Genomic DNA, 13,046 nt, shown 5'->3' with positions numbered 1-13,046 from the left:
GCACAGAGGATGCACGTGTGTGGTAGAAGGCAAATAGCTGAGAAGAGTTGCCAGTGTGGACGTTTCAAAAACAAGTGTGAAGGCACTACTGGTGCTATGCCAGAGTTTGTTGCCAGAACTTGGCCTGCCAGCACAATGCGTGGGTTAAAAGAGCCAACATAAATTAATTCTTCCCCTCCAACTGTGCCACTATTCCAAGTGGCTTTTTGTCATTTTTCTTGGCCATTTCAGATCCACATCCTGACTTAATTTCTCTTTAGCATACAAACCATTAAAGCAGTTGCCTGACACACTGTAGCTAAGGGCGAGATCCATCATCCATCAGTTATACACATGGCTATCATAACAAATCTGAGCTTTGAGTTAGGTGAGTGAGGAAAAAAACTAAGCATCTCAGAAAGCACTTGTGAGAGCAAGCATGTTCAGCAAGCAGCCACATAGGATGGCTATTATGAAGTTCTTCAAAGAATGGCATATCTGATGGGTATTTTTCTTTTTTCTTTTTTTTTCCTTCTCTTTGGAATTAAAGATTACGCTTGGTACAGTGAGGTACATAGGGTCAGATCAGGATTTGCAGCTTCAAGCTCTCTAGAACTTAGCACTGTTATTTTTTATAACTGTATCTGTATGTACAGAAGTATCACTCTTTTCTACGTATTGATAAAGATGAGTGTCATTGACATACTTCTTTCTTCCCTTCTTTCAAACAGCATCTTACTGATTAAAGCATTTGCCAGGCATATGGGAGATCTGAGCTCTCTGTGTTCACCTAAAGTGGTAGTTTTTGGCACTTGCCTTGGAAGAAATTGCAATCCCCTGTTCCATGGACTGGAGGAGTCAATTATTTGCAAAGCTGTATAGCAGACAGGCCTCCTTCATAGTAATTTGATTTATAAACATTTGTGGAATACTTTGGGAAGTCTGTTGGCCCCTCAGATCCTCATGCCCATCCTCTTTACAGCCTTTTAATCATTAAAGCAAAAACCCAGCACAGAAAGACTATTATTGCTACTCATAGTATTGTCCTAGTTGACCTGCTGCTCTTAGCTTCTCTGTTGCCAGATTCACAGAGGAGTACGTGGCTAAAGTATCATGTTTCACAGTGCTGAGGTTACTGCATAGTACAGAAGCTGCCAAGTAGTACCTGTGCTTTGTGGTACCATTTTAAACAGGAGCCTCCTTCTATTCAAACATGTAGGCTTTTTAGGTCAATGGGATGGAAGAAAAAGAAAAAGCTCTAAAGAATGGAGAATGAAGAATTATGGAAACACCACAAAAACTGGGATGGAGCAAGTCCTTTGGGTTTTGTCATAGTAAGGGAATGCTCCCTATAGTAGAGGGCATTTTTTAGTAAGACTTAACTGCATGGATAATTTTGATCAATAGCGTAAAAGCATAATGATAAATTTTATGGAAACTTCAGTAGTGAAAGTTACCGAAGGTACTATTTAATGATGAGCTAAAGCTTCCCTTGAATGGAATTTGACCATCAGATCTCCAAAACATAGTTTTGCTTATCAAAGCTCCACGTATGCCAACCAAATCTATTAATAACCCAAAAGTATGAAATAGTCTGTCAACTGGTTTTGTTTCATCTGGTATTTGAGCACATGAAACAGGAGATAAATTAAGTGGGTAAAGACAGATAGGAAGACTACGGTTTCACTTTATTATGATAGGAAGTCCTCCTTACCATTTGCCAGGTTATTTCAAAAAAAGAATATATAATCTTATGTCAGAAAGAATAAAGACACATTGGAAGCTGGCTTTCTTCCCTGTGTAAGTCTCACCATGAGTCTTTTTCACATGTTGTCTCCAGCAAAGATAAAATGGAGACAGGAAAACTTTTGCTATGAACAGGGTAAAAGAGGGAACCAACACCACCATACTCTAAGGGAATAACCATTCTGGAAAAGATTTGCCTTTACTTTCAAGACATACAGTGCAAACCAAGGATCAGGTAATGGTTGCAAAGGTATGTGATGTAGCCAAAGCATTAAGAAGGGAAAGTGATTCCTGTAACCCTGTTTTGAACAATATTGATGATGCAGCACTTCATTTGTTAAAGCCTGCCAACAGCTACTACAGCATAATGAAGGCCTGAATAAGGTTTTTAGATGAAGATGGAAAAAGGAGAGCCTGTCTTAGAAATGTTACACAGGAAGAAAAAAACCTAATATTTAGAGCTAGTCTTCACTTGGTAAGGAATCTGTTAGAAACTGAGAGAGTGGTACATAAATAAAGTTAAGAGGATCTTGGCTGAGTCTGGATAAAAAGTGTTAATAAATTACATTGCAGTGTAATTTGAGTATAATTCCAGTTGTACTTTACAATTAAATTCATACTTATTTCCAAAAGGTTCCTTGCATATTATCGTAGCTTTAAGGGTTCCTCTGTAGTTCCTCACTTTAAATTTCTTACCTATTTCATCTGTGGGTTTTACCTTCCATAATTTGACTGCGGTTTCACTGGTAGACTGTCATAAACCTTGTTTTCTCACACAAAAATCATTGTACCTGTAGCCTCAAAAATCATGGTAGCCTTAAAAATCTCTCATTTCAGACATTTGATGGAAGGGAGAGAAAGTTTAGAACAGGGACATAGCTTCAGCTTACATGTGAATTGTTCAAAGTCAGCTAAAGACCAGTAAAAGACAAACCTGAGAGTTTAACAGCATAATTAGCACCTTTCCTCAGATGGGAAAGAACAGATTTGATCTCTGTCTCAATTAGTCCGATCTGCAGAGCAGGCTCTGGTTCCTGGCTGTGGAATGGTTGATTGGACTAGAATTTTCTGGTCTTATTACACTCCTTCAGGGTGCTTTTTCTGGAGACATGGTTGAAGGCTTGATAAAGACTTGCTTGAGAATCCCAGTTACTCATATGCTGTTGTATATGAGACCTGAAAACTGAAGGGGACTGGTTTTTTTTTTGTGGTCTGAGTCATTCTGCTCTTTTTCTACTCTGTCTCATGTTACTCAGCTGATGTGTTGTTTGCAACTGAAGTGGCATCAGATGTGAGTAAACAGTTTAATTCAGTCTGCCATTGAAATACTTTAGGTGTAATAGAAGATTTTACCCTAACATGATTACCATGATGTATTGAGAGTAGCTAGCTGTGCTATCTGATTTTTAGACTACAATTTAATTATTATTTTAATTATATTTAACATAGAGGAGCAAGCAAAAAACTGCATGAAGGTAAGAAAAAAATTCTCCCATTTCTGGCATAGTTTCTCCTTTTTGTCTAGTTTCAGTTTTTTTACAAGTTGTTCTAAATTGGTCTTTGCCAATGGCATAGAACAGATCTGAGTGTGTAACAGCAGTGTCTTTAAAAGCCACTGAAATCCAGGCCCATGAGAAAGAAATTAGTGTCTTATGCAGGTTGCTCAGCTAAGGAGCTTCCTTTTCATCTATGGAAATGTAAAAACATGCAGACTACTGAAATAGCAACCGTGAGCAAGAAACAATGTATCATGATTTTAAAAATAGTTTAAACATGTTAAAGTTTGTGATCATAATGCATTTGTTAAAGGTCATTCAGTTCATAATCCACTTCCTTACACAGTGTGAGTTAAAGGAGGAACTAATTCCAAAGTCAAGCATGAGGACCACAAAGTAGACATTGACCAGAGGAGTCAGCAAAGAATAACGTGAGCCATAACTAATGGTGATGAAAGATCTTATCATTAAGAAACAATCCAATATAAAACACCACTGGCAATAAAACAGACATAGCCAGCATCATGACAAACTGACATCATTAGTCTACCTTTCCATCCCAAGATTCTTGCTCCATCACAGACCTGAAAAAGATAAGGTAAAGACCAATGACCTCTCCTTCTGAAAATGTCAAGGCATTGAGGCATCATTTGGTATAAGCATGCCAAAACAAAGACACACAAGAAAACACACTGAAGATAGACACTTCATTGTACACCTCCTGCCTGAAACCAGGTATAAAATGCACAAGAGATGCTAGTTAAAACAGAAGTTAGTGAAAACGCTTTATGAATTACTTTAAAAGTACATTAATATTATGCTAGAGAATGGGATAGAAGGAACCATGCAGGTTAAATGCCCTACCTTGAATGTTTAACAGATTTTCACAAAAATGATCTGTTTATCTTTACGTTCAAAATGTTTCCCCACCTTTCAACCATTCACTTTCATGTGTAGCCAAAGCATGTCCACTTCCACTTTGGTGCAGGTAAGAGAACGGTAACTTCTGATGCTAGGAAGGAACTTCTTAAGGTTGCCAACAGAATAAAGCCTTTTTTTGTCAATAAAGTCAATAGTTTAGGAGATGCCAGCACTGCATTACAATATCTACTGTTGTTCAGACCTAGTCTGTAGAAAGTTACAAAGAATGCTGAGTTGTTTATGGGGCTGTGTTATGACTGTGTGTCCTGGGTTGAGTGAGAGGTGGAGTTTTTTGGTGGCAGGGGAGGGGGCTATAGGGGCAGCCCGCTGTGAGAAACTTCTCGAAGCTCCCGCAGCTCCACATCAGCTCCACCTCTGCACCAAAACTGAGCCAATCAGCTGCGCCTCTGCGATAACGTATTTAAGAAGGGACGTGGTGATGAGCAGTGGGACTTGTGAGGAGGAGTTGCTGCAGCTGCATGAACACCAAGGTCAGTGGGGGAACGGAGGAAGAAAGGAGGGGGGAGGTGTGCCGGAGCAGAGACCCCCCTGTATCCTGTGGTGAGACGGCAGGGCGGCCATTCATCACAGATGTGCAAAATACCTTTTTAATATTTTTTAAAATAAATAGTCCATATGCTTACAGTACAAGAAATTAGCAATGCAATTTTAAATCTTTCTCTGACAATGTATTTCTTTAGCTTTACCATATACATGTACTGGCTTTTTTCTCACTGTTTTAAGATTTGAGTATGGATTTTTGTTTGGTTGGTTTGGGGTTTTTTATGCAAATTGATGGTTAAAGGAATTACATTAAAGCAAAAGAAAGTAGTTTTCTTGCTTTCTGGACAATGTAAATTAATTCTGTTTAGTACAATGGGCCAATTATGAAATCAGGCCTTTAAAAAAAAAATAAGAGAACAAAAAATAGCAACTGGATTCTTTATTCACTGTGGAGTATCTATTAAACACTCAGGTACTTTGAGGGGTCTCCAGTTTCATTTCCAGAAAAAGGAGAGTGACTGCAAGATTTCCATCAGTACAAAGTACTTTCTTAATTAATGTAAAACTGAGAAAGAGAAACCAGTATATGGACCATACATCTTCTTTATGGCACAAGCTTAGGTTCATGATCACCAATAAGAGAAGAACTATGGAAGGTGTGGGACTACAAAAAACTGAAACTGGTTGCTTGTTTTGGAAGTTCATGTACTCACAAGTGTCTTCATACACAAACTATTTTATTTTGTACCTGTTGAGTTTGCTGCCCACAAAATATACCTGACAAAGAATCTGAATTAGTAATCAAACAAATGATAGACTAGAACAAAAAGAAAAAAAAAAAAAAAAAAAGAGAAAAATTGAAGTGGCTTGCATGCTACTATTCTTGCAACCAGAAAAGCATATTTCATGATGTGGCCCAAACAGCATTAATTACATTGCATCAAGGTTGGTAGTTTTCAGCCTCTCCCCTTGTCAGACTGCACACCAACACAGGGCTCTTAGGTTTGCTGTTTTCTGTACATCTCTATATACTTATACAGGAACATGAATAATCAGCCATCCATGAACAAAGATCTGTGAGTGCTTGTTGTGTTATTAAACATGAAGCAGTACAACTTTAAATCTACGTAAAACTCAGTAATGTTGAGTCTACTCTTTATTTTGCTGTCTATATGTTAGGTTGTTATGGATTACATTAGACAAAAGGCAAACTATTCTAGACCATGCTTGGCATGATATATTATTATCAAATATGTTACTTTTGCTTATAATTTTTAGTGCTATTTAATGCCCATTATACTTAGTGAAAATATAAAAATGTTAATTCTTCTTTTTTCAATTATCTGAATAAAAATTCACAGTAGAAAATAGTAATGGACTGGAAATTCAATAGTAGGGAGAAATACGTGTGTTTGCAGTATTTCTAGGTTTTATCCCTTAAGTGAGTCATATTTTCTGCTAATTATGTGCATTGCTGCTAGGAATTTATTTTGTTACTTTCAAACTATTTTCAGTCATGGCAAAGATTTCTTAACATCTGTGTGCATGACAAGCTTCACACTTCTACCATTAGTTAACAGAAGAAGGAAAGGAAAGGAAAGGAAAGGCAAGCAGAAAAGCAGATGAACAAAAAATCATTGTTTGCAGAACTCAAGGTGCCAGCTGAAGGAGACTTGTCACGTTTCATGCACACACACATACTTCTGTACACACCTACCAACAGATCCCCAAGAGAATTTTAAAAAAAAGATCATGTCCACAGAATCTCGGTACAGTAAGAATTCTCCAGAATATTACCAGGTAAATTTATCAAAACCCTAAATATTATTCAAGGTGTTTTGTTTTTTTTTTTTTTTTAATATTAATCACTTGAAAATGAGCAGCTTTATATAAAACGTGACTGATAGAAGTTCCATTTTAGAATTAAATTTTTACACATCTAAGAAATTATCTTTTGTTCACATTCTACTTCTCCATGTTTCCTTTATATCCTGGAGATCTTTTTTTGTTCCTACTTTTTTAGCATTCATTTAATTTTGGTAAGAATTTTCCAGTTTATCACTGGAAAGCTGAAGATAACCATTAACAGCTATTTTTGATTATTAATCTTTTTTTTTAAAAAAGTAACTATACTTTTTGATTCCAGGTAGTCCATTTCTGTCTACCTTTATTTGTTGAGATAAAAGCAAATCAAATCTAATACACATAGATAACTATTGTAAAAGATAGAAGTCCTTCAATTGATAGGAAAAAGACTATCTGAAATTTGCAAAGGAGAAAATTATGCATTTTAAAGTTAAAGAACTTTGCACGAATAATAATTATTTCAAACATCAGACAGGAAAGTAAGAGGGAAATGTAGTTAACCAATGAGTACATCTTACCTAGCAGTCTCAGAAAGAAGAAACAACTGTTACTATTCATAGAGTCATTAATACAATTAGTGAGTTATTTTCCAATTAAATTGAAGCTGTGTTAAAAAGATGACTGCCATAATTCTCATTCTGCTAGGGAGAGAGAGAAGAGTAAAGACAATGACTACCACTAACGTCAGAGTTCAGTGGTCAAAGTACTGACAGAGTACAGGATGCTCTTTTCCCATACTGATTTAATAAATAGTTATTGACAGGTCTTACCCCATGATATTGTATGGTCTCATTAAACTACTAGACTAAAACCTGTTTTCCTTCAGAGCATCTTCTACTGTTTCACATAGACAAACTGTCCTTAGCTCATTTTCTTGTGTGAATCTCATCAGAAGCAATAGGATACCTCTTCACCTATTACTTAATTCAGACCTAAAGAGTATGGCTGTCCTGGGTTGAGTGAGTGGTGGGGTTTTTTTGGTGGCAGAGGAGGGGGCTATAGGGGCGGCCCCCTGTGAGAAGCTTCTCGAAGCTCCCCCAGCTCCAAGTCAGCTCCACCTCTGCACCAAAACTGAGCCAATCAGCTGCGCCTCTGCGATAATGTATTTAAGAAGGGATGTGGCACGAGCAGTGGGACTTGTGAGGAGGAGTTGCTGCAGCTGCATGAACACCAAGGTCAGTGGAGGAACGGAGAAAGAAAGGAGGGGGGAAGTGTGCTGGAGCAGAGACCCCCCTGTATCCTGTGGTGAGATGGCAGGGCGGCCCCCCCTGCCACCCATGAAGATCTGTGGTGGAGCAGATATTGATTTATGTCCTGTGTTTTTTTGCCTGGGTGATCAAGGTGCTGTGCCCAAAGAAGGCCGGGGTCTCATGGGAAAAGGTAGCCCCGCTGCTGTAATTCAGTGCTGGGAGGATTGCAGCATGCGGAGGTGTCCCATGCCGGAGCAGCTCGGGAAGGGCTGCAGCTGAGGGAGAGAATTCAGTCAGAGAAAGTTAGTGACCCACGATGGAGCAGTGTGGGGAACGCTGCAGCCCATGGGAGGGACTCATGTTGGAGAAAGTTTGTGGAGGACTGTTTCCTGTGAGAGGGGGACCACGATGGAGCAGGGGGAACAAGTTCTAGACGTTCCCCCCACCGAAGATGGAAGTAGGGGCAGCACTGACTGCACCCCTCATTCCCTGCCCCTGCACCACTGGGGGAGGAGGTAAAGATATTGGGATCAGAGCTGAGCCCAGGAAGAAGGGAGGGGTGGGGGGAAGGTGTTCTCAAGATGTGGCAATGCTTTTCACTGTCCTACTCTGTTATGTGTTGTTAGTGTCTGTAATAAATGTATGGGGTTTTTTTGTTTCCCCTAATGAGTCTGCCTTTTGCTCATGATCATAAAGGGTGACTTTTTTCCTCATCTCAGTCCTATCTTGGACCCCAAGCCTGGCTCTCTGTCCCTTCTTATTGCCGGAAGAGAAGGGAGAGTGGCTGCGTGGTAGTTGGCTGCTGACCAGGCTCAAACTATGACAATGGTGCAGACAATTAGGTCTTAGAAAGCTGAAAACTTTCCTACTATGGCTCTTCAGTGCTACAGATGCACATGGGGAAAACATTCCAGTGTACTCTTGCCAGGAAAATGATTAAAGAAAACTGAGTTCGGCATAGAAAAGATTTTACTGATAAAGGAAAGCCTATAGATGTGGAACACAAAACCAAATGGAGTCTTAATGACAACAAATAGTAAATCATATAGTTAAACAGGCAGAAAATTTCTGCAGTTCTTGAAATTAAAAATACGGTGAATGTTTTGCCAAACAGTTTCCAGGTAGTGAAAACTCTCAAACAACTGTCTCCTCCCTGCATTTATTATTTAAGATCTAACTGATAAACATCTGAACAAAAAAAGCCCATTTACTTTCCTTAAAAATCAAACCTATTGAGTTTACCTAAATAAAGTAAGAAAGTTTTGTAGACTTGCTACTTTTCTTGAGACAGTTTTTAATATAGGGCAACAAAACCACAAGAGACTACACTGTGTTCTAGGTATTGGTGTAAAGAACTAGGGTGAAGTTCTGGCTCTACAGAAGCATGGGTTTTAGCCTTTACGGACTTTGAATTTCACAGTGTTTAGATGTTCAAGTGAATCATTTGTTAGGTCTGTTTATTTTTTTAATTACAAGTACAAAAACAGTTGGTATTCTCTTTTCTTCATGTGTTTGAATGACTTGCTATGTTGACTCCCATATTAATTTCTAAGTATAGAAAATGATTATTGTTTTCTGAAGCTTTATGGGATTCTAGCAAGCAGTGAATCTAAGTAGACAGTTACCAGTATTTGTTAATAGCTGCTGTCAGGGCCCTCAGGCCCCAAATATATTGTAAGATATTTGCAATCCTCTGTAACCCAGTGCAAGTAGTGGAATCTTATTATTTCATAAACTCACCGGATCACAGTACTATCAATGCCACCCTGGAAAAATATTCTGCAGATTTCTTTCTGTGAATTATAGAATATCAGTTACAGATTTTCTTAAAGGTTAAGATGATGTTTGTAAATATTTCTCTCTCCCTTGAAAGTTCAGTAAACCAGGGCCCCAAGAACACCTCAGCCCTGACTTCTCCTGGGACCCCCTTGTCAGGGTCATGACGGACAAAACTACGGTCTAGATGGACAAAACTACAAGACATATTCTTCTTTAAAGCAAGTTAAAGTCACTAGTCTTTACCCCTTTTCATGCAAGCAAGGCTTTCCAAGTTGAATACACTATCTTTTCCTCTTTGGACATATGCTGTTCCATGATCCCCGGTGGCTCACCTGTATCTCAGGTGTCAGATCAGATCTGGATCAAAACAGCCACTCGCTGCTCTCACAGCTACACCGAGTTCCATCTACAGCTGCTCGTCGACCAGCAGCCTCCCCAGGACACTGTCCAGCGGTGATCAACGGATATTCCACATCATGTCGTTTTGTCCCAAATGTCAGGGTCACCAATTGTCGTGGTTGCGATGGACAAAACTACTGTCTAGAAGGACAAAACTACAAGACAGATTCTTCTTTAAAGCAAGTTAACACAAAACCCAAAAGCCTTTATTGCTCTCCTCCTTTGTTCCTTTATGCTTTTTCTACTGGGTGTACAGATTTTCCAGACCGCCTACTGACACACCCCTTCATGTATGTGTTCATACATCACTTGTTCATGGAAATGAACCCTGGCTCTTGCCAGGGCAGAGAAGTTAATATGCATAAGCTCATCACGCAAGCATAGTAAGATGAAAAGTTCAAAAGTTCAGGCTTCCAAGCTTTCTACTATGTCTATCCACCTAAAACTAATTCCCAGTACAGGGTTATCAGTTCTTCCAATGTGTCTCTTTTCTTACTGGTTCAGAGTTGTTATGCTCTCTTACTGCAGTCGATGAGCTTGCTCATCTTGCAGCTCCTCCTGTTCTTGTTTGCTCTCTCGGGGTTAGTTTGGAATCCTTTCAAGGTCGAAGTCGCTCCTTCCCAGGGCCTCAGTCCAGCTGAGGTCCCACACACCCCCTCACCCTGCCCGCAGCCCAGGACCCCATGTCCGCCCCTGCCCCACCAACACCACAGCAGGGCCGGTCTCCAGCTCCCCACAGCCCTGCCCAGCTCGGCCGTGGGCCCCGCTGAGCCAGGCCCACCCGCAGCCCCGTGTTCCAGCCCATCCCGGGGAGGTGCCCGATGCCCGGGGCTGGGGCTGCCCCGCTGCCCCCGCCTGCCCCGCTCCTGGCTGGGGCTGCCATGGGCCCTGGCGCCAGGCCCTGCCCTGCCGCCTCGGGGGAGCCCCTGACACCCCAGCCCCGACCCCCGCTCTGCCCTGACAGTCACTCTGTGTGTTCTTCCTGCCAGGGCATTTTCAAAGAATCTTTACTGTTTAATTCTATCATTTTTCTTGAAGTACTATGTTGCATAAAATGTTAAACGTATTATAATGTAAGAAATGAAATTTTATGGCAGCTCTCCTAAAGCACTCAACAGATTGTCTATATTTTAAACTGTACTTGTCTGCCAATTTACCACACATTATTTTTACAAATAACTTCATGCTGACTGTACACAAAGACTGAATGCTTTAAATAGTGAGCCATGTAAATGGGGAACAAACTAAAGAATAAGAGACTGAAGTACATGCAGATTTCTTGGTTTTTGGTTTTTTTTTTTTTTTGTTGTTGTTTTAAAGTGAGGGTGCATTTGAGGTGACTGAGCTTTGTCTGGGAGAAGCGCACGCTGGTACGCTGCAGCAAGTGAGGTGTCACCAAGTGCATGTCAGCCTGTGATCCCAGCTCTGATCCTTTCATCCAGCGCCTGGTGCTTCCTTACAGCTACCCTCTGTGGCCTTGACATGCCACGCAAGTCAATGGCTCTTGAAGGACCCTGCTTAGGGCAAGCCAGGCATTTGCCTGGGGACCTTTCTCTGCCTTTCACATCCAGAGAGGCATCTTATCTTCTCCTGTCACTGCTGCCACGCTGTTGCTAAGTCCCCATGCAGCTAGGGCTAGCAATATGCTGAGCTGAAGGGATGCACATCCATGGTACGAGCTCTCGCGAGCGCTGTCACAAGTGTGGTATGGCAGAGGGCACAGGGCTGTGAGGTCCAAGCTCTCCTCTCCCTGGCTGTATCTGATTGCAACAGATTTCAGAACTTAGGTTTCAGGTTTTCTGCACATACTGCTGTATTTGTTACATTTGGTAGTGTTTACAAGTCTTCTTTTGAAACAATGGAACCCAAGAGTTTCATGTTTTGTTTAAAAAGAAATTTACTCTCATGCCATCTTATGACTCTGGGTTTTGAAGTGATAGGCATGTCAAACCTGTAGTTTAACTAGGACTTCTGAGTAGTGAGGAGGAAAGAGACAGAATAAGGACAACCAGAGTGATGCTTGTGAAAAAAATCACTGACTACATAAGTATCTTCTTTCATATTGTTTTGTCTTCCTTTTAAACATGTGTCAGTGCTTCTGAACCGGGATGAAACAATTCCAGGGAGATTGAAATTGTGATCTCAAGCTGGGAGAATTAGGGAAGAAAGTAAAAATAGTATGGGAAATATTTAAGCCTTTGTCCTGACTTCTCCTTATGAACAGTAAACTCCACCCACAGCAGGTAGACTGGCCTAAAGAGACATTATCAATGTGTTGTTAAACATCACTTCCAAAATGCAAGTGTTAAAATCAAGAGAGACGCTGCTGTCTGTCTGACTGTCTGTCAGCGGTTCTGAAGCTCACAGAAGCTGTTTGTCCCACAGCCCAGATCTCTTCTGCAGATGATAAACAGAACTTCTATGGCAGAATTTCTAAACACTTACACTACTTTAGTAGAGTCTGTCATGACTTTCATTGGCATGTTAAAAAAGGGATAAAAATTTCTTTACTAAGTTACTACACTGACTCTATTTGATTTCAGAGAATCAACTCTTTTGACCCATTATATTTATAGGTAACTCATAAAGGGGATTTTAAAAATACAAAATAATAAAATACAGCTATGCTAATATTCCCCATGGGGTTTGGAATTTCTTGCCATCTGAGCGCTTGAATTTTCAGCTTTCTTACTATATTAATTTTAATTATCTTGTAGTCAGTATTTCTAGGAAATAGGGATGCTTTCACGTGTGTTTATTTTTCTTCTGACTATTTCCCTCACTGTTTTTTTTTCTTTTAATTCCATATTGTATTAATTCTTGCCATTATATCTGAAGTAGATACTAACTGTGGGGATTAAAGATGTAGTGTTCCAAGTTTAAGATATAATTTCAAGAGGAACAGAAATATCTTCCAAGTGTATTAATATGACTTGATATAAAATGTCTATTTTGGAATGAATGTAGTTTAAATTCATGAAATTAATACAAAACTGCTTGTTAGATCAAATGACTGAAAGAAAATATTTGATGAGCATATACAATACAAGTGATTGTACTAGAAACTATCTGTGTATATTGTCCTATCCTAGCTTTTCACTGCATGATACAGTTTTCATAATTTCAGAGTATTCTCCAAAATATTAGGAAATCAGTTAAGGCATAT

Source organism: Tyto alba, unplaced genomic scaffold (assembly GCF_018691265.1).
Source record: "Tyto alba isolate M040663 unplaced genomic scaffold, T.alba_DEE_v4.0 Super-Scaffold_2, whole genome shotgun sequence".
NCBI lineage: Eukaryota > Metazoa > Chordata > Aves > Strigiformes > Tytonidae > Tyto > Tyto alba.
This window is presented reverse-complemented; position numbering follows the sequence as displayed.